Source organism: Salmo trutta, chromosome 2 (assembly GCF_901001165.1).
Source record: "Salmo trutta chromosome 2, fSalTru1.1, whole genome shotgun sequence".
NCBI lineage: Eukaryota > Metazoa > Chordata > Actinopteri > Salmoniformes > Salmonidae > Salmo > Salmo trutta.
The window spans coordinates 33,387,133-33,406,653 of NC_042958.1; the positions used below are offsets into that span (position 1 = coordinate 33,387,133).

A 19,521-nucleotide genomic window follows, 5' to 3' on the forward strand; every position below is an offset into this window, starting at 1 on the left:
GATCTGCACAACGCATCACCGGGGACAAACTACCTGCCCTCCAAGACACCAACAGCACCCGATGTCACAGGAAGGCCAAAAACATCATCAAGGACAACAACCACCCGAGCCACTGCATGTTCACCCCGTTACCACCCAGAAGGTGAGGTCAGTAAAGGTGCATCAAAGATGGGACCGAGAGACTGAAAAACAGCTTCTATCTCAAGGCCATCAGACTGCTAAACAGCAATCACTAACTCAGAGAGGCTGCTGCCTACATAGAGACTCATATCACTGGTCACTTTAATAAATGGATCACTAGTCACTTTAAACAATGCCACTTTAATAATGTTAACATATCTTACATTACTCATATCATATGTATATACTGTACATTATACCATCTATTGCACCATGCCTATGCCGCTCATCCATATATTTACATGTACATATTCTTATTCTTCCCTTTAGATGTGTGTGTATTAGGTAGTTGTTGGGGAATTGTTAAGATTACTTGTTAGATATTACTGCACTGTCAGAACTAGAAGCACAAGCATTTCGCCACACTCGCATTAACATCTGCTAACCGTGTGTATGTGACAAATAAAAATCGATTTGATTTGAATAAAAACCCAGTGTCATTTCATTCAGATGTGTTAGCCTACACAGAATGTGAATGAACATGATGTTGGGTATCTTTTACAATGTTGATACATTCAAGGGTAAAAACTTGAAAAGATTGAATAGTGATTCATTTGGCACTTCTGATACAAGGTCATAAACATGGAAGCTTGCTCATGGGAAGAGGTCAACAATGTCACAGAGCGATGCTAATGACGCTGACAACAGATTAGAAAGTGACCTATAAAGTTAGCTATGGACAATCAGATGCCAATGGCATAGCCAAAGCCATTCATTTTGTCCTCAGTCAACAACCTCCTCAAACGCAATTCATAGCTAAGGTCGTACACAAAGTAAAATATTTAGACTTATACAACTTATAATTGAATTTAGTGAGTGCACAATGCCATTTAATTGAGAGGAAGCTGATTTATCAACTAGGGATTCAAATGTAAAACTTCAATAGACTGGTAAAACGTAACATCAATAGGACCACACAGAACTGGTATTTTATTAGGATCCCCATTAGCTGTTGTGAAAGCAGCAGCTACTCTTCCTCAGGTCCACACAAAATGTGACATAATACAGAATATTAATAGACAAGGTCAGAACTACATAAGTTTAATACAAATGTGGTATGCAGTGATGATGACGGTCATGTAAATTCTGTATGAACTTTGAGACATTGTTTCACACTGCCACCCGAGAGGATTATTTCCTATAACCGTGGCGTCCGCCTGGAAAGTGAGCTCAGTGTATTGACATTATGCAAATAAGCTTTCAAGAATTCCAGAGACATAACATATAGGAAGCACATTCACATGTATCAAGACCCATCAAATCAGATGAATTCAGTATGCAAATGTTTATTATTTCCCCTTATGCACATCTCAAATGTTTTACATTATTAATCCTCTATTTCATCTGAAACATACATTTTAGTAGACTGCATACCATTGCTACATGGTAAAAACAGAATAACTTCTGTACAAATATATAGACAAAGGCAATTTCCATTATGACAATGAATTAAATTTTATACATCAGTGTTAACTACACTGGAAATAGAATTGTCCACAGTGGCATGGTCATTATTATTGCCACTTGATGAAGCCTCTACTTAACGTTGATATTTATAATGTCATAAAAAACATCTCTGTGGTTGCCAATACTGCAATTCATAAAAGAGATGACTTATATGATGACTAAGACCTCCCAGAGGAGCCATTTCCATTGACCTTGGGGCAACATCTAAAATCACAGTTTAAAAACCCCAAAACAAAACAGCATTGCTTCAGTCTTGAAATTAAATTGATGGGTTTGTTCCTTGTAATAAAGACAATTTTCTCCAAACAGGTCTCTTTTGTTCTCCTGGCATTCTCCCAGAGTCCGAACGTGTCTGTGTGTGTTTTACAGTTTGAGTTTGGTTTCTTTGGCCTCCATGGCCTTGGTGGCGACCTCGGCTCGCTCTGACAGAAGGCCTGTTTGCTCAGCTGTTCCCTGGGACTGGGCATTCTTAAGGAGGAAGTGACTGATGAACAGCTTCAAGCCCTCCCACAGCATTCCTAGCTTGGGAATTCCCAAAATCCTGACGAGACACAACACAATGACAGACATTGATACCAGACTTTTCACATGGTCAAGTCTCAGCGGTGCAGTTTTACAGGAGAGCCAAAGGACTCTGGCCAAAGATGTTTCATGACTACGCGAAAGTAGGAAGAATCTGACCCTGATAAAATGTATTCTAAACCAGGGTTCGTCAACAATTTTTTTTATGAGCTAATAGTCGGCGGGCCAGAACATAATTAGCATATAATATTAGCACAACTACATTACAAATGGAACACAATTTAACACATCTGATTAGCACATAATACATTCAGTGAAAATAACAATTTGGATTTGATTACGCTCATAAACTTACCAATGTCTCTATTCAATTATTATTTTTGTCTCTTTCTCTGTGCGTAGATTGGTGGGAAAAACAGGTCTACGTAGCCTACTTTAGGCTACAATACTCTTTTTAATGTCAACATTCGTTCAGAACAATTAGCTTCATTGCAAGAGAAAATGTCGCTCTCAAAAAGTATAAAAAGAAAGGTGGATAATAAAAATCGAGGATATGGTAAGATGAACGCATATCTCTCTGTCCATTTCAGAGAAGAATGGACAGAGCGATATGCGTTCATCTTACCATATTTTCCCAATGCCAAGCCAGTGTGTCTTATTTGCAATGAAAATGTCACTGCGTGCAAATCATTTAAATCTCAGACGTCATTATGAATCTAAACCTGGAACTTTCGAAGTGGCCTTCCGCCCCAGACAGAAGCCCGACGCAGAAACATTGAAGAGTTAACTGTAAGCTACACACAAAGCTTTTTTGGCTGACATTCTGTCATTTAAACGGGTTAAATCTGCAGTTACAAGGAAGAGGGAAAAAAGTGGACATGGTGGAAAAACTTGAGGCCTTTACTAGGAAGATTGAGTTGTTCGGTTTGGACTTGTCATCTGGAAGGCTACTGCACCTCAGCACATGAAGAAACGACAGACAGAGGGACCAGGCCGCAGCATTGTCACATAGGTGATGGAAGATTTCATCAAGCAGCTGAGGGACAACTTCTCCACCAGATTTGAAGACTACAGCATGCCCAAGGATATCATTGAGTTTGTACTTGATCCTCTCACAGTCAGCCCAGGTGGAGAATTCTCCTCCCTTGCTAAGAAAACGATACCCTTGCAAAGAAAACTGACTTTTGTGTCCCAGGAAGCAAAGGTAACCTGCCTAAATGATTACCGCCCCGTGGCACTCACGTCGGTAACCATGAAGTGCTTTGAAAGGCTGGTCATGTCTCACATCAACAGCATCCTCCCGGACACCCTAGACCCATTCCAATTCGCATACCGCCCCAACAGATGCACAGATGATGCAATCTCAATCGCACTCCACACCGCCCTTTCTCACCTGGACAAAAGGAACACCTATGCGAGAATGCTGTTCATCGATTACAGCTCAGCGTTCAACACCATAGTGCCCACGAAGCTCATCACTAAGCTAAGGACTCTGGGACTAAACACCTCCCTCTGCAACTGGATCCTGGACTTCCTGACGGGCGACCCCCAGGTGGTAAGGGTAGGCAACAACACGTCTGCCACGCTGATCCTTAACACTGGGGCCCCTCAGGGGTGTGTACTTAGTCCCCTCTTGTATTCCCTTTTCACCCACAACTGCGTGGCCAAACACAACTCCAACACCATCATTAAGTTTGCTGACGACACAACAGCGGTAGGCCTGATCACCGACAATGATGAGACTGCCTATAGGGAGGAGGTCAGAGAACTGGATGTGTGGTGCCAGGACAACAACCTCTCCCTCAATGTGAGCAAGACAAAGGAGCTGATCGTGGACTACAGGAAAAGGCGGGCCGAACAGGCCCCCATTAACATTGACGGGGCTGTAGTGGAGCGGGTCGAGAGTTTCAAGTTCCTTGGTGTCCACATCACCAACGACTATCATGGTCCAAACATACCAAGACAGTCGCGAAGAGTGCACGACAAAAACTTTTCCCCCTCAGGAGACTGAAATGATTTGGCATGGGCCCCCAAATCCTCAAAAGGTTCTACAGCTGCACCATCGAGAGCATCCTGACCGGTTGCATCACCGCCTGGTATGGCAACAGCTCAGCATCTGACCGTAAGGCGCTACAGAGGGAAGTGCAAATGGCCCAGTACATCACTGGGGCCAAGCTTCCTGCCATCCAGGAACAATATATAATAGGCGGTCGGAAGAACCATTTTTCAATAAGATCTTAATTGGAGGGGGGGGGGGGGTTACAGTTACAATATAAAAGGAAAAGAAACAAAAATAAGTGATCCTCCACCCCCAACCTCCCATCCCATTCCCCCAACCCCACATCCACCCTCCTGGCGACCAGAGAAACCCTCCCCTGTGGGGCTAATATGAGGTAAAACGTTCAGGTTTCAAACAATTAAGTAGGGCTATATGTTTTCAAAATGTGTAAGCCTACTGCCTCCAGCTCAGTTTGCAAAGTGGAAGGTGATGTGCTGATAGCCTGCCTACCGTTGTCTATGCACTCGAATGGCGAATGGAGGCACGCTTCAATTACGAGTTGAGAAATAGTAGTAATAGAAAGCTGGGATCCTTCTCTATTTAATCATGGCCATCAAAACTCTGTTTTTAAACACGCGATTGCATTTAGAATTATTGCGCAATGACTGGGCTTATAAAAGCACGTTTCACTCCAGTAGCAACCAGCTGTTTGAGGAGCTGCAGATTTCGCTTTCCAACAGATGATATTTCACTCAAACTAGGCTGTATATGCTATGCGTGTGTAATAACTAAGATACATGATGAACTAACGATAAAATACAGATGCACCAATTTAATTACACTAAATTATGCAAATTAACCTATAGACCGATCAGCATGACCGGTCAAATGTAGGTAAACATCCCTACTATGGAGCAAAAATGAACCATTCTAATGTCTGGGCCTGTATTCATAAAGCGCCTCTGTCCATGTAATCTTACTCATTATGATCTAAAAGACTAAACTGATCCTAGATCAGCACTCTGAGAGGCTTTATAATTACGGGCCCTGTTCTCTTACCTGGAACTGCCTGTCATGCTCATAGAATTTATCTCCCAGTACAGCATAAAAGGCATTGAATCTCTTCTCCTGGAGGCAACAATCCATCAGTAGGTGGACAATCTCTCTCTCCTGCTGGTCCTTTAGACCCATCCTGTACACAGAAAATAATGTAGTGTCACATACTGAAACTTGTGACAACGTCTAGCTTTGGTATGAGAGCATTTCAGCAGTGCATTAGGGTAGGGACACAAAACACACCGTATCAGCTTCTCAAAAGGCATCCAGGTAATCCTTGCTGGTCATGATGACGCAGAAGATATTTCTCCTTATGTCTGCTCATTCTCCGTTTCCAGGCCAGGTCTAAGACCTTTAAGCTGAACTGAGTAGACAGATGAAAGAAAAATGGCATTATGATCAGTAAAACACATTGAAAATGTTGTCTAGTTCAGAATTCAAATGTACTCAAATGTAGTGAAATGCAGTCAGGGTAGGCAGTGCGTAAAAAAAATATAATAATCATTTAAAAAAGCGGTTAAATTGTCATTATTTTATGTTTTTTTCTGATGGGTGTCCCTATACTGGGATGGTTGAACTAGCATGCGCTAATGTGATTAGCATGACAGTTGTAAGTAACAGTAAACTTTCCAGGACATAGACATGTCTTATATGGGCAGAAAGCATTTGTTGCATTGAGATGATTTAATATTTTGCACATGCGTATTGCCTAAACATGTTGTGTGCAAGCTCTGCACATTTGGGCGTGTCTACATAATTTGGTGCTCTCATCCCTTTAACTAAACAAAGCTAGCTAGCTAGCTAGCTAGCTAGCTAGCAAAAACAGCCTGGGTAAATGGACCTCCTTCACTCATAGCGGTGGGAAGTAGTGGTGCTGAGGGTCCTGCAGCACCCCCTGATAAATCACAGTTAAAAATGATATATATATTTTTAAAGACATTTGGGAGCATTTCTTCCCCCCCGCCAAATTAGTGCCACTAGGCCTTTATTACTCCTGTACGAGCGGAGCGGAACAAAATCCGTTAGACAAACAATTTCAGCACCCCCACCGCAAAACATCTACTCGGGGCCATGCCTTCACTGCACCTCAAACAATTTTCCAAGTTGGATTTCCAAGGAAACTTGGTATAATTCAGGAGACCAACAGCTGAGCTTCCTGACCTTCATCAGAGGAAGGGACAGAAAATAATCTGATCGAATGCACCACACTCGGCCTAACAGACACAGCATCCCGGAGCACACAACTGATCAGAGACGAGAGGAATGTTTTACAACATTTTGGACAATATCAGTGTTAAAATTAAAGCCATGTTTGATCCGTTTGTCAGCCTTGGCCCTACAGCACTGTCACCAAGAGGTTCACCCTAAAGTCAAATCAAAATCAAATCAAATTTATTTATATAGCCCTTCGTACATCAGCTGAAATCTCAAAGTGCTGTACAGAAACCCAGCCTAAAACCCCAAACAGCAAGCAATGCATGTGAAAGAAGCACGGTGGCTGGGAAAAACTCCCTAGGAAAAACTCCTGAGAAAGGCCAAAAACCTAGGAAGAAACCTAGAGAGGAACCAGGCTATGAGGGGTGGCCAGTCCTCTTCTGGCTGTGCCGGGTGGATATTATAACAGAACATGGTCAAGATGTTAAAATGTTCGTAAATGACCAGCATGGTCAAATAATAATAATCATAGTAATTGTCAAGGGTGCAACAAGCACGTCCGGTGAACAGGTCAGGGTTCCGTAGCCGCAGGCAGAACAGTTGAAACTGGAGCAGCAGCATGGCCAGGTGGACTGGGGACAGCAAGGAGTCATCATGCCAGGCAGTCCTAGGGCTCAGGTCCTCCGAGAGAAAGAAAGAAAGAGAGAATTAGAGAGAGCATATTTACATTCACACAGGACACCGGATAAGACAAGAGAATACTCCAGATGTAACAGACTGACCCTAGCCCCCCGACACATAAACTACTGCAGCATAAATACTGGAGGCTGAGACAGGAGGGATCAGAAGACACTGTGGCCCCATCCGATGATACCCCCGGACAGGGCCAAACAGGCAGGATATAACCCCACCCACTTTGCCAAAGCACAGCCCCCACACCACTAGAGGGATATCTACAACCACCAACTTACCGTCCGAAGACAAGGCCGAGTATAGCCCACAAAGATGTCCGCCACGGCACAACCCAAGGGGGGGGGGCGCCAACCCAGACAGGAAGACCACGTCAGTGGCTCAACCTACTCAAGTGACGCACCCCTCCCATGGACGGCATGGAAGAACACCAGTAAGTCAGTGACTCAGCCCCTGTAAAAGGGTTAGAGGCAGAGAATCCCAGTGGGAAGAGGGGAACCGACAAGGCAGAGACAGCAAGGGCGGTTCGTTGCTCCAGCCTTTCCGTTCACCTTCACACTCCTGGGCCAGACTATACTTAATCATAGGACCTACTGAAGAGATAAGTCTTCAGTAAAGACTTAAAGGTTGAGACTGAGTCTGCGTCTCTCACATGGGTAGGCAGACCATTCCATAAAAATGGAGCTCTATAGGAGAAAGCCCTACCTCCAGCCGTTGGTTAGAAATTCTAGGGACAATTAGGAGGCCTGCGTCTTGTGACCGTAGCGTACGTGTAGGTATGTACGGCAGGACCAAATCGGAAAGATAGGTAGGAGCAAGCCCATGTAATGCTTTGTAGGTTAGCAGCAAAACCTTGAAATCAGCCCTTGCCTTAACAGGAAGCCAGTGTAGGGAAGCTAGCACTGGAGTAATATGATCAAATTTTTTGGTTCTAGTCAGGATTCTAGCAGCCGTATTTAGCACTAATTGAAGTTTGTTTAGTGCTTTATCCGGGTAGCCGGAAAGTAGAGCATTGCAGTAGTCGAGCCTAGAAGTAACAAAAGCATGGATTAATTTTTCTGCGTCATTTTTGGACAGAAAGTTTCTGATTTTTGCAATGTTACGTAGATGGAAAAAAGCTGTCCTTGAAGCAGTCTTGATATGTTCTTCAAAAGAGAGATCAGGGTCCAGAGTAACGCCGAGGTCCTTCACAGTTTTATTTGAGACGACTGTACAACCATCCAGATTAATTGTCAGATTCAACAGAAGATCTCTTTGTTTCTTGGGACCTAGGACAAGCATCTCTGTTTTGTCCGAGTTTAAAAGTAGAAAATTTGCAGCCATCCACTTCCTTATGTCTGAAACACAGGCTTCTAGCGAGAGCAATTTTGGGGCTTCACCATGTTTCATTGAAATGTACAGCTGTGTGTCGTCCGCATAGCAGTGAAATTTAACATTATGTTTTCGAATGACATTCCCAAGAGGTAAAATATATAGTGAAAACAATAGTGGTCCTAGAACGGAACCTTGAGGAACACCGAAATTTACAATTGATTTGTCAGAGGACGAACCATTCACAGAGACAAACTGATATCTTTCCGACAGATAAGATCTAAACCAGGCCAGAACTTGTCCATGTAGACCAATTTGGGTTTCCAATCTCTCCAAAAGAATGTGGTGATCGATGGTATCAAAAGCGGCACTAAGATCTAGGAGCATGAGGACAGATGCAGAGCCTCGGTCTGACGTCATTAAAAGGTCATTTACCACCTTCACAAGTGCAGTCTCAGTGCTATGATGGGGTCTAAAACCAGACTGAAGCGTTTCGTATACATTGTTTGTCTTCAGGAAGGCAGTGAGTTGCTGCGCAACAACTTTTTCTAAAATATTTGAGAGGAATGGAAGATTCGATATAGGCCGATAGTTTTTTATAATTTCTGGGTCAAGATTCGGCTTTTTCAAGAGAGGCTTTATTACTGCCACTTTTAGTGAGCTTGGTACACATCCGGTGGATAGAGAGCCGTTTATTATGTTCAACATAGGAGGGCCAAGCACAGGAAGCAGCTCTTTCAGTAGTTTAGTTGGAATAGGGTCCAGTATGCAGCTTGAGGGTTTGGAGGCCATGATTATTTTCATCATTGTGTCAAGAGATATAGTACTAAAACACTTTAGTATCTCCCTTGAGCCAAGGTCCTGGCAGAGTTGTGCAGACTCTGGACAATGAAGCCCTGGAGGAATACCCAGATTTAAAGAGGAGTCCGTAATTTGCTTTCTAATGATCATGATCTTTTCCTCAAAAAAGTTCATAAATGTATTACTGCTGAAGTGAAAGCCATCCTCCATTTGCGAATGCTGCTTTTTAGTTAGCTTTGCGACAGTATCAAAAATAAATTTCGGATTGTTCTTATTTTCCTCAATTAAGTTGGAAAAATAGGATGATCGAGCAGCAGTGAGGGCTCTTCGATACTGCACGGTACTGTCTTTCCAAGCTAGTCGGAAGACTTCCAGTTTGGTGTGGCGCCATTTCCGTTCCAATTTTCTGGAAGCTTGCTTCAGAGCTTGTGTATTTTCTGTATACCAGGGAGCTAGTTTCTTATGACAGATGTTTTTAATTTTTAGGGGTGCAACTGCATCTAGGGTATTGCGCAAGGTTGAATTGAGTTCCTCGGTTAGGTGGTTAACTGATTCTTGTCCTCTGACGTCCTTGGGTAGGCAGAGGGAGTCTGGAAGGGCATCAAGGAATCTTTGGGTTGTCTGAGAATTTATAGCACGACTTTTAATCTTCCTTGGTTGGGGTCTGAGCAGATTATTTGTTGCAATTGTAAACGCAATAAAATGGTGGTCCGATAATCCAGGATTATGAGGAAAAACATTAAGATCCACAACATTTATTCCATGGGACAAAACTAGGTCCAGAGTATGACTGTGGCAGTGAGTAGGTCCAGAGACATGTTGGACAAAACCCACTGAGTCGATGATGGCTCCGAAAGCCTTTTGGAGTGGGTCTGTGGACTTTTCCATGTGAATGTTAAAGTCACCAAAAATTAGAATATTATCTGCTATGACTACAAGATCCGATAGGAATTCAGGGAACTCAGTAAGGAACACTGCATATGGCCCAGGAGGCCTGTAAACAGTAGCTATAAAAAGTGATTGAGTAGGCTGCATAGATTTCATGACTAGAAGCTCAAAAGACGAAAACGTCATTGTTTTTTTTTTTGTAAATTGAAATTTGCTATCGTAAATGTTAGCAACACCTCCGCCTTTGCCGGATGCACGGGGGGTTTGGTCACTAGTGTAACCAGGGGGTGAGGCCTCATTTAACACAGTAAATTCATCAGGCTTAAGCCATGTTTCAGTCAGGCCAATCACATCAAGATTATGATCAGTGATTAGTTCATTGACTATAACTGCCTTGGAAGTGAGGGATCTAACATTAAGTAACCCAATTTTGAGATGTGAAGTATCACAATCTCTTTCAATAATGGCAGGAATGGAGGAGGTCTTTATACTAGTAAGATTACTGAAGCGAACACCGCCATTTTTAATTTTGCCCAACCAAGATCGAGGCACAGACACGGTCTCAATGGGGAAAGCTGAGCTGACTACGCTAACTGTGCTAGTGGCAGACTCCACTAAGCTGGCAGGCTGGCTAACAGCCTGTTGCCTGGCCTGCACCCTATTTCATTGTGGAGCTAGAGGAGTTAGAGCCCTGTCTATGTTCGTAGATAAGATGAGAGCACCCCTCCAGCTAGGATGGAGTCCGTCACTCCTCAGCAGGCCAGGCTTGGTCCTGTTTGTGGGTGAATCCCAGAAAGAGGGCCAGTTATCTACAAATTCTATCTTTTGGGAGGGGCAGAAAACAGTTTTCATCCAGCGATTGAGTTGTGAGACTCTGCTGTAGAGCTCATCACTCCCCCTAACTGGGAGGGGGCCAGAGACAATTACTCGATGCTGACACATCTTTCTAGGACAGACGAATAGACTTAAATCACAAGTAAATGCATTTTCCTTTGCAATTTGCGGTTTAGGCTACTATTGGATGAACATGGGAATAGACAACATCCCTTTGACGCATTTCCTTTATCAAGCTAGAATTTTGTTTTGAAGAAACACTTTTCAGTCATGTCAATTGTTGATATGGGATTTTCTTCAAAACCGTATTCATCACGTGTGTAATAATATTTCACATAATAATATTATTGTGTGTGTGCATGCGTGCATTTCACTCGCGGTGCATTGGAAGAATTGTAAATCCATTGTGAAAGGCTAGGGAGTTTGCGTTGCAAACTATTTGGATGAAATGTAACTGTGGATGCTACATCAGTCTATGGCCGAGCTGAGTTGAGCAGTGTGCCATTTTGTCGGGGATGATATGAAATATGTCGCCATCTGAGGCTATCGCTTTTGTATCTTGGCTACATTGGTTTTTACAATGGGTGAGAATTGTTTGTCAATTTCAGTTAATAGATAATGTCACTGGTTGTTGGAGCTATCTGTTGTATGGTGAACTTGGCATTCATCAAGGTTTATTTGTCAGTAAATCAGGCTTTGATAATAGCCAGTGCCTAGCCAGCCACCGACCTCACCGCACGTCACTTCTCAAATGTTCATATGAAAGAGTTGCAGCAATGATTTGGTGGAACACCAGGGGCCATATGTACCAAGCATCTCTGAGTGCTAATCTAGAATCCCCCCCCCCCCCCCCCCCCCCATCTAAATAAGATTATATGGTTTGAATCAGCAGGACTATTCTGAGACACTAGATGCATACGGCCTCAGATCTTTTATGGTTCTAGTACCTTTCCTTCTGCAGTTGTCTGTTTTGATGTCATGTTACCCTGGTCACCTATCATGGATGCTCTGCCCCACGATCCACCAGCGGCCCACCTGCTCTGCAGCCAAGAGGTTCTCCAAATAGACCCTCAGCTTCACATCATTGGCCCCTGAACTCTGGTGGATCTGAACACAACAGTTAAAACATTATTCACATAATGCTCCGGGAGGCACAGCTTCCCCTTCCCCAATCCCAACCTTAAATGTAAGTGGGGTAAATGCTAAACTGACCCAAGATCAGCGTCTAGGGGCAACCTCACCTTACTCCTTCACACTCCCCTCATCTGGGTGCTCAAACCTATATTATAAACTGGGTGGTTCAAGCCCTGAATGCCGATTGGCTGACAGCCGTGGTATATCAGACCGTATACCAAAGGTATGACAAATCATGTATTTTTACTGCTCTAATTACATTGGTAACCAGTCTATAATAGCAATACGGCACCTCTGGGCTGTGTCTAGGTACTCCGCGTTGCGTCGTGCATAAGAACAGCCCTTAGCTGTGGAATATTGGCCATATACCTCACCCCCTCGTGCCTTATTGCTTAAACATAAACTGCTATGTGAGATTCTAGTGCCCCCTGGTGGTTTTAGCTAAAAGGTACAAGTGATATATTCTTGTGGTTGAAACATCAACAATGGAAGAATATTTCATCGCTGAGCAAAGAATGGTTTTGAGGTTATGATATGACAGTTTGTTAGTAAATATTAAGTTAATCAGATCCATATCCCACCAGAGTTCTCTGTAGCTTTTGCAGTCTCTCAACAGGCTCTGGGTCATGGACTGGGATCTTCCTCATATCGTTGTTCTTCAGAGCCAACAGAGATGATATTCAGAAGAGAGTTGGCTTGTTGTTCATTTATGACTGCTAAGGAATGCTAATTGCGAGTTGCTCTGGATAAGTGCTGCTAAATGAGTAAAATGTTAAATGACCATGCTCGAAAGCGTTATCACCAATAAGGTCAGAGTATAGACAGAGGGTGATGTTGAGACAGGGGCGGAAATCCCGGGGGGGACGGGGGGGACATGACCCCCCCATCCTGGGAAAAATATGATTTGTCCCCCCCAATATATAATTGAAACATAACTATGTAATTTAAATAATATTAATAATACGCAATGAAAGCAATTGTGCTGATTATAGACATTTAATAGCGCGTTTTTAAGTTTCAAAAGATTGCAACCCCCCCACCCTTTGCCTCACAATGGTTTGATCCACTGCCAATTCCTTAGCTTGCTAGGTAACAGAGAGGTCGTATCTACTGTCTGAAAGGCACTCAATGCACGTAACTGACGTGAGGTTAATCCAGTCAATCGCGCACACACACTAGCTGAATATGCAGAGCTAGCGCGCAAATATTAACTATTAAGCTAGCTAGTACCTATTCCATTTATGTGGCGTCGTCAAAGATGGAATCTTTGCTATCGTCAATTTATTCCAAGATCAGCATGCAGATGATGTAAGTTAGTGCTTCGAAGTCCCTGTGATAAGGTTAGCGATAAACTGAAATCCAAACTGAACAGAACTACACTCTCTTCTACCATTGTCTTAAATATATTTAATGGTCACGTTGCAAAAGCTAAATTGTCGCACGGGAACTTTTATTTATTTATTTTATTTCACCTTTATTTAACCCGAGTAGCAAAGATTATAGCAAACACCACTGAAACTGAATTGGTGCTCGCTAGCTTTGCAAATTCAGCTATTGTTGGAAGCCAGCCAATATGAAACAAACTATTAAAATGACAAAAGGTTGCAGCATATGTTGTGTAAATGGTGAACTCATACAGCTGTCAACTCTTGTCATTTTAATCCGTTTCACATTTGCTAGCTACCTTTTAGATCGAAGCCCAAATAGAATGATTGAAGATGATAGAAGCCCATCTCCTACTGTAAATAACCTAAACACTGTGTGTGTAGCCAGCCAGCCAGTCAGCCAGCCAGCCAGCCAGGTAGAAAAATGGCAGAAAAATAAAAGACGGACATCAGAGTATTTTTCAATACACCAAAACGCATAGTAAGAACCCTAGTAGCCTAATATCTCAAAGACTAGTTGATAAAATGTTCATAAGAAAGAAATTAAATTCTAATGGAAATGTTTCACAATGATGTCATTAGGCAGAGCAGGCAACAGATGGCACACAGACAGCAGAGTTGGGGACAGATATGCAGGGACAGACTGGCAGAGACAGGGAGTCTCAGGAAGTTTGTTGAGTCTTTGTTTGGCAACATTATGAAAGGTTCTCAATTTTTTTTACTTGTAAAATAGGAACATAATTGGAAAATGCCATGGATACCCCCACTCTCAACTTAAACTGGTGACTGAACTAAGATTTGTTAAAGGCAATGGTATTGCTGTTGTGATTAGTTGTGTAGTTTTGGGTACCGGTAGTTAGGAGTACGGCAAACACCTTATTTCTTTGGTTCCTCAATATACATTTACCATATTACAATGTAGGCTATGTGTTACAGCACTACTTTTGGTGTCCCCCTCAGGAATTGCTCTTGAGAAAATTTAATGAATTGACCCCTCCAAAGTTGATATCAGATTTTCGCCCCTGTGTTGAGAGTGGTGTTGTGTGGTAGCTGTGAAAGACCGTACCCTGTTTTCATCCTGAAACTTGGTGCCCACACCGCTGGCTTTCCGCTGGGCCCCAGAGATGAGCTCTTTCAGAGCCAGGGCATCATCCTTCCGCAGGGCGAAGCCTACATTTTTCAGCATGAACAGAACCATGTCCTTTTTCGGTGAAGGCCCCAACCATCATCTTCAGGATGTCAATGGTGAGGAGGGCGTGCACCACCTGGAAGTTGTAGAGATGTGCCACCATGGCCACCGGGGTCTTGTACATTCCGTCAAACTTCCGCACCACTCTCTCCAAGAAATTAGTCCCCACCTGCAAAATGGTACATTGTTGTCAAAGAACAGAAAATAAAGCAAGTCATTGGAACCTTGAATTGCTGGAGGGTATGTGAACGTGTGTGTGTTTCAAGTTTGATTGTGTGTGGTCATTTACTGACGGGTGGGGAGTAAGCCTGACAGAGAGATAATGCTAATAGGAAGGCAAGGTGTGAACTGCCACTTTCCCATTAATCAAACGGGGGTGGGGGCTTATAAAGGAACTGGAGACAAGTCACACTGAGCACGTAAATCAAACAAACCACAAGCTAATGATCATTCACTGGTTAATGGTTACTCCTTTTCTCACACAGACTGTGTTGTTACAAAATACTATTTTCTTCTTTCTGTGCCCTTATCAGAGGAGCATACAGGGGTGAACTAAAGGTAAACTAAAGGTCACCAAGACCTTCTAGACAACTACACCTGCTACAAATCCATTAGGATTCAATCGTAATTCTTAGTTGACTGTAACTAGCTCCCTTACTTTATGCCTGCATCCCAAATGTCACCTTATTCCCTATATAGTGCCCTATTTTTGACCAGGGCCCATAGGGCCCAATTGTGGTGCTATCCAGCACCTGACACCAACGTAGTTAATTAGGGGAGTACCCTGACTGAGACTCAAACCCTGGTTTCTGTGACTATCATTCCAAAACAATTATACCAAAAGGCAAAAGAAAAATCGCTTGGTGAGGTCGCTAGGTGTTGAACTGAGGTTGGATAGTGTTTTTTTTAAAGGGGTTCAACTTAAAAATATATATAATTAAAGGGTAGGTAGCATAAACATAACATGTCAAATATAGATTTGCATTGGTATACGCATTTAAAAAAAATTGCCACTTGAGCTACAGCAGCGACATGACCGTGATAGCCAGTAAGAAGTATTTCAAGTCGGCAGGCAGGCCAATACAACACCATTGCACTGGTCGCCGGCGTATCGACTCGTTGTGCACCCCAATCAGCCACGCAAAACATTCTTGAGTGGATACAAACCTGCCCAATTAGCTGATTCGCTTTCCATACACCCACTCCCTTAGACACACCCACTCGCCCATACTCCGGTTGCCATATTGAGCTGCAGCTACCCATACTTGTGTCTGTCAGCTAGCGTGCTAGCACTAAGCGAAGGTGGAAAAAGTTAAAAACTGCTGTAGCCTATTTCACAGAGAACATGCTGAAAAGTTTACAAAACAAAACGGAGAACAGACTAGGTACTACAAAATCAGAGCTGATATGATTTTCTCCTTCTTTCGAGCGTGCCACGCTTACCGGCCCCCGCTAGATAACACAGCCACAAGGTCCATGAAGAGCCTTCTGCATGGCAGCAGGTGCCCCATCTGCTTCTTGTTTACATCACACTTCCTGTGATTGGTGGATTGTAGCTCACCACCGCTAACACTTGGTCTGGAATATAATTACATGCTTGAGCTAGCATACGAACTCGGTAAAACAGAGTAGATCCTACATATGACATTGAGAAACAGTGCATTGTGGGTAGTTTCAAAGATATCTGGAAATAAGTTCATAAATATGTAATAACACAAAAAAATGACTATGTTTTTACTTACAGGTAACTAGATTGTGACTACAACTAAGTTAAGTCTTTGACCACACTATGTTGTTATATTGGTTAGTAAAAATGCATACTTCCTACACTTTAAATCAAATTTGAATGGCCTTACTGGTTCACAAGTCCTTTGACTTGTCTCTTCAGTCTCTCTAACTCAGCTTTGCGCTTATCATCGCTGGTGTCCCGTAGGTGAGGAGGCACATATTTGCCTGCTGACACGGCAGCCTATTTATACAGAATAGTGTTTAATTCTCAGTCTATACATTTATGTCCAGTTTCCGGGACACAGATTAAGCCTGATGCTGGATTAAAAAGTATTTTCAGTGGAGATTCTCCATTGAGCTTTCTTTTTAGTCCAGGACTAGTAGGCATAATCTGTGTCCAGGAATACAAAACATACATTTTTGCTGAAATTCACAAATTAGATTCTAATTGGTCAATTTACAGTTTCTGCCTTAGGCCCTGCAAGCTTTGAGTCTCAACTCATTCCTCTTAATTTTCTTCTTCCGAACCTGCTCCACCACTCTCATCCATTCCTTCTTCATCCTCATCAATCTCGTCTTCCTCCACATACTTGCCTTCCTCCGCATCGGTGTCCAGATCTCCATCACTGTCTAGTTCGCTGCCCTCCTCTTCAGAGTCTTGTCCTTGTTCTTCCTCCTCCTTGCCGGACATTTCAGATTCACTGTCTTCCAACTTCCTGAATTTCTTTTTGGCAATGTCCATGTCGTCATCACTGTCATACATCATCCCTGAAGCTGCCGACCCTGCATCCAGTACACCCAAAATGTAATCAAGTCCATCATCAGCAAATTGTTTTTCCTCTTGTTATACCCAAGAGATCCCTCCAATCTCTTAATTTCTCGGTCCTCGGCAACATTTGCTTCCAAAATTGCTTTTTTTCCTTGATTCCTCGAGTCTGCTTCTTCGCTTTGCTTTCTTAGATGGTTTCTTCGGTCCTGTTTTCTCAGCCTTCTCTAAACTGCAGTCTCAACAGGAGTTGACTTGGGCTGTTGAGTTGCTGGCTCATCTTTCTTCAATTTTCAATTCACCTTTGTTTGTTGTTTATCAGATGGGGTTGCAACTTCCTCACTGTCACCAGTGGATGCTTTGAGAGGCTTGTAACGTTAGCCTTCATAGCGGTCCTTACTTTGTCTTTTTATCTTTCTTTTCGCCTTAAGCATCACTTCTACTTTTCTTCTTAACAAATCTCAAACTACAGCCATCTTCCGTTTCATCACAGCATACCTTACTCTTTACAAAGTCGTTAACTGTCACCATATACTTTTGCAATTTTCCTGTCTTTCCTTCTGTCTTGTTTTGTACGCTTTGTACAAATAATAAAACGCAGAACTACAGGATGTTTCTTAACATAACTCTTTATTAACTAGCTACAACTACATGTTCGCCTATCTCCAACCACGATCAACTGACGATGCCCTAACCGTCTGGGTGGTCTTAACCAATCACTGCACAGTAGGATACGGCGGTAAAATGCATCCAATTATAATTCAGTATGTATTCACATATGAATATTACACCTTCCCTCTTGGCTTTCCCTTGCCTTTCATCTTTGCAACAGAGATAACTATCGTTAACTACTTAACTATGATCTTATTGTTACTTGACGAAAGACACAGACTTTTATAATTAAATTCCTTTCGATGCGTCTACGAGTTTCAAGCTTGGCAAGAAGCAAACATGCCTGTGTATGAAGCAAAAAAGCTCGTCTATGAAGCAAAAGTCTACCTACCACCTACTTAAGTGAAATAACCCCTACCGTCGTTACTCCGGAACACTTGAAATAGTTGAACAAAACTTATCTTAAAACGTCAAATAATTAGACACATGTATCCAGTCTTCATGAGGCAAGACATTTTTGTTGACAAACGACTCAGGAAACCTATCATTTTTTAGCGCGGAATGATGATGTCATTTATTTTTGGTCGTCACTAGTTACCACATCCACAAAGTCATAATTATGTCTGCAACCCGCCTATTCTACAATGTAGCTTCTTAAAATCTGATTTTAAACGTATCCCTAATCTTAACCACACTGCTAACCTTATGCCCAAACCTAACCTTAAATGAATACGATTTTTTTTTTGTGTTTTCATGAATTTGTATGATATACAATATAGGCTAACCGTGTAGTTAAAGTTAGAGTTAAGGTTTAAAATCAGTTTTTAACAAGATAAATTGTAGAAATCGGTGGGGTTTAGCCATAATTAGGACTTTGTAACTGTGTTAACTAGTAACAACCCATTCAAGGAGATTTTGGCTGAATTACCGTTCTCCTAGCAGCAGAATATTATGCTGGAGCACGATCATGGATTAAAAAATAAGAGCCCCCTGCAAAGACATGCTAAACTATGCGAATATCGATATTTTTTTCACAGCACACCACCTTCGAAAAAATACATTTATAATTTGACGTATTTTCTTTTTTTTCTTATATTATTTATACCAGCATTTCTTTTGAAAGTTTACACAAATACTGCTATGTTGAAAGCTGTTGTGTAGGCTATATTTAAAGAAATACACGTTTTAATAAACTACAAATATATGTTATTGGAATTACTCAATATAGTCTGTAAAAATGAAATGGGTCTCTTGTGCTGGGCAACGGGTTTAATACAGAGTACTTGTGACTCCTTACTCCATCCACTCCAATCACTGCAATGCAATACACAGTATGTGGGATACTTGTTGGCACTTTAGAGATAAAGTTTTTCTACCTGTCTCAGCTAAAGTGGGGTGGGAAATACACAGTAGAGTCTCTACTAACCAAATATGTGTCGTTTTGGAGGGGGACTGTGTCATTCCAGGAACACAGCTTTAAATTACCTGGTGCTATCCATGGTCCTGAAATCAATACACACTCAACAACAAAAAGGAAACACAAATACCAAACTTTTCAATCAAAAAGAAAATTAATTTATTTCCAAGTTAAATATAATGCATATCAACCAGGCTCTTAAGACACAGCATAATCACACTTTCTGAACAGCAATGGCGATAATAATTTACAAGTTGTAGGCTGATATGTGCTTCTTATCTATCAAGGTTTTCAGTATACAGTAAATGCCTCTTACCTAGTTTAAAAGAATAATAACAGAGAGAAGATTATTTACAAGCTATATTGTCATGATTATCGATCAAGGTC

General features: G+C 42.2%; 1 pseudogene; it reads right to left on the reverse strand.

Annotated features, from left to right (window-relative positions):
- Window positions 1-1,093: 1,093 nt before the first annotated feature.
- LOC115163011 (nucleolar MIF4G domain-containing protein 1-like) lies at window positions 1,094-17,636 on the reverse strand (annotated as a pseudogene).
- Window positions 17,637-19,521: the final 1,885 nt, after the last annotated feature.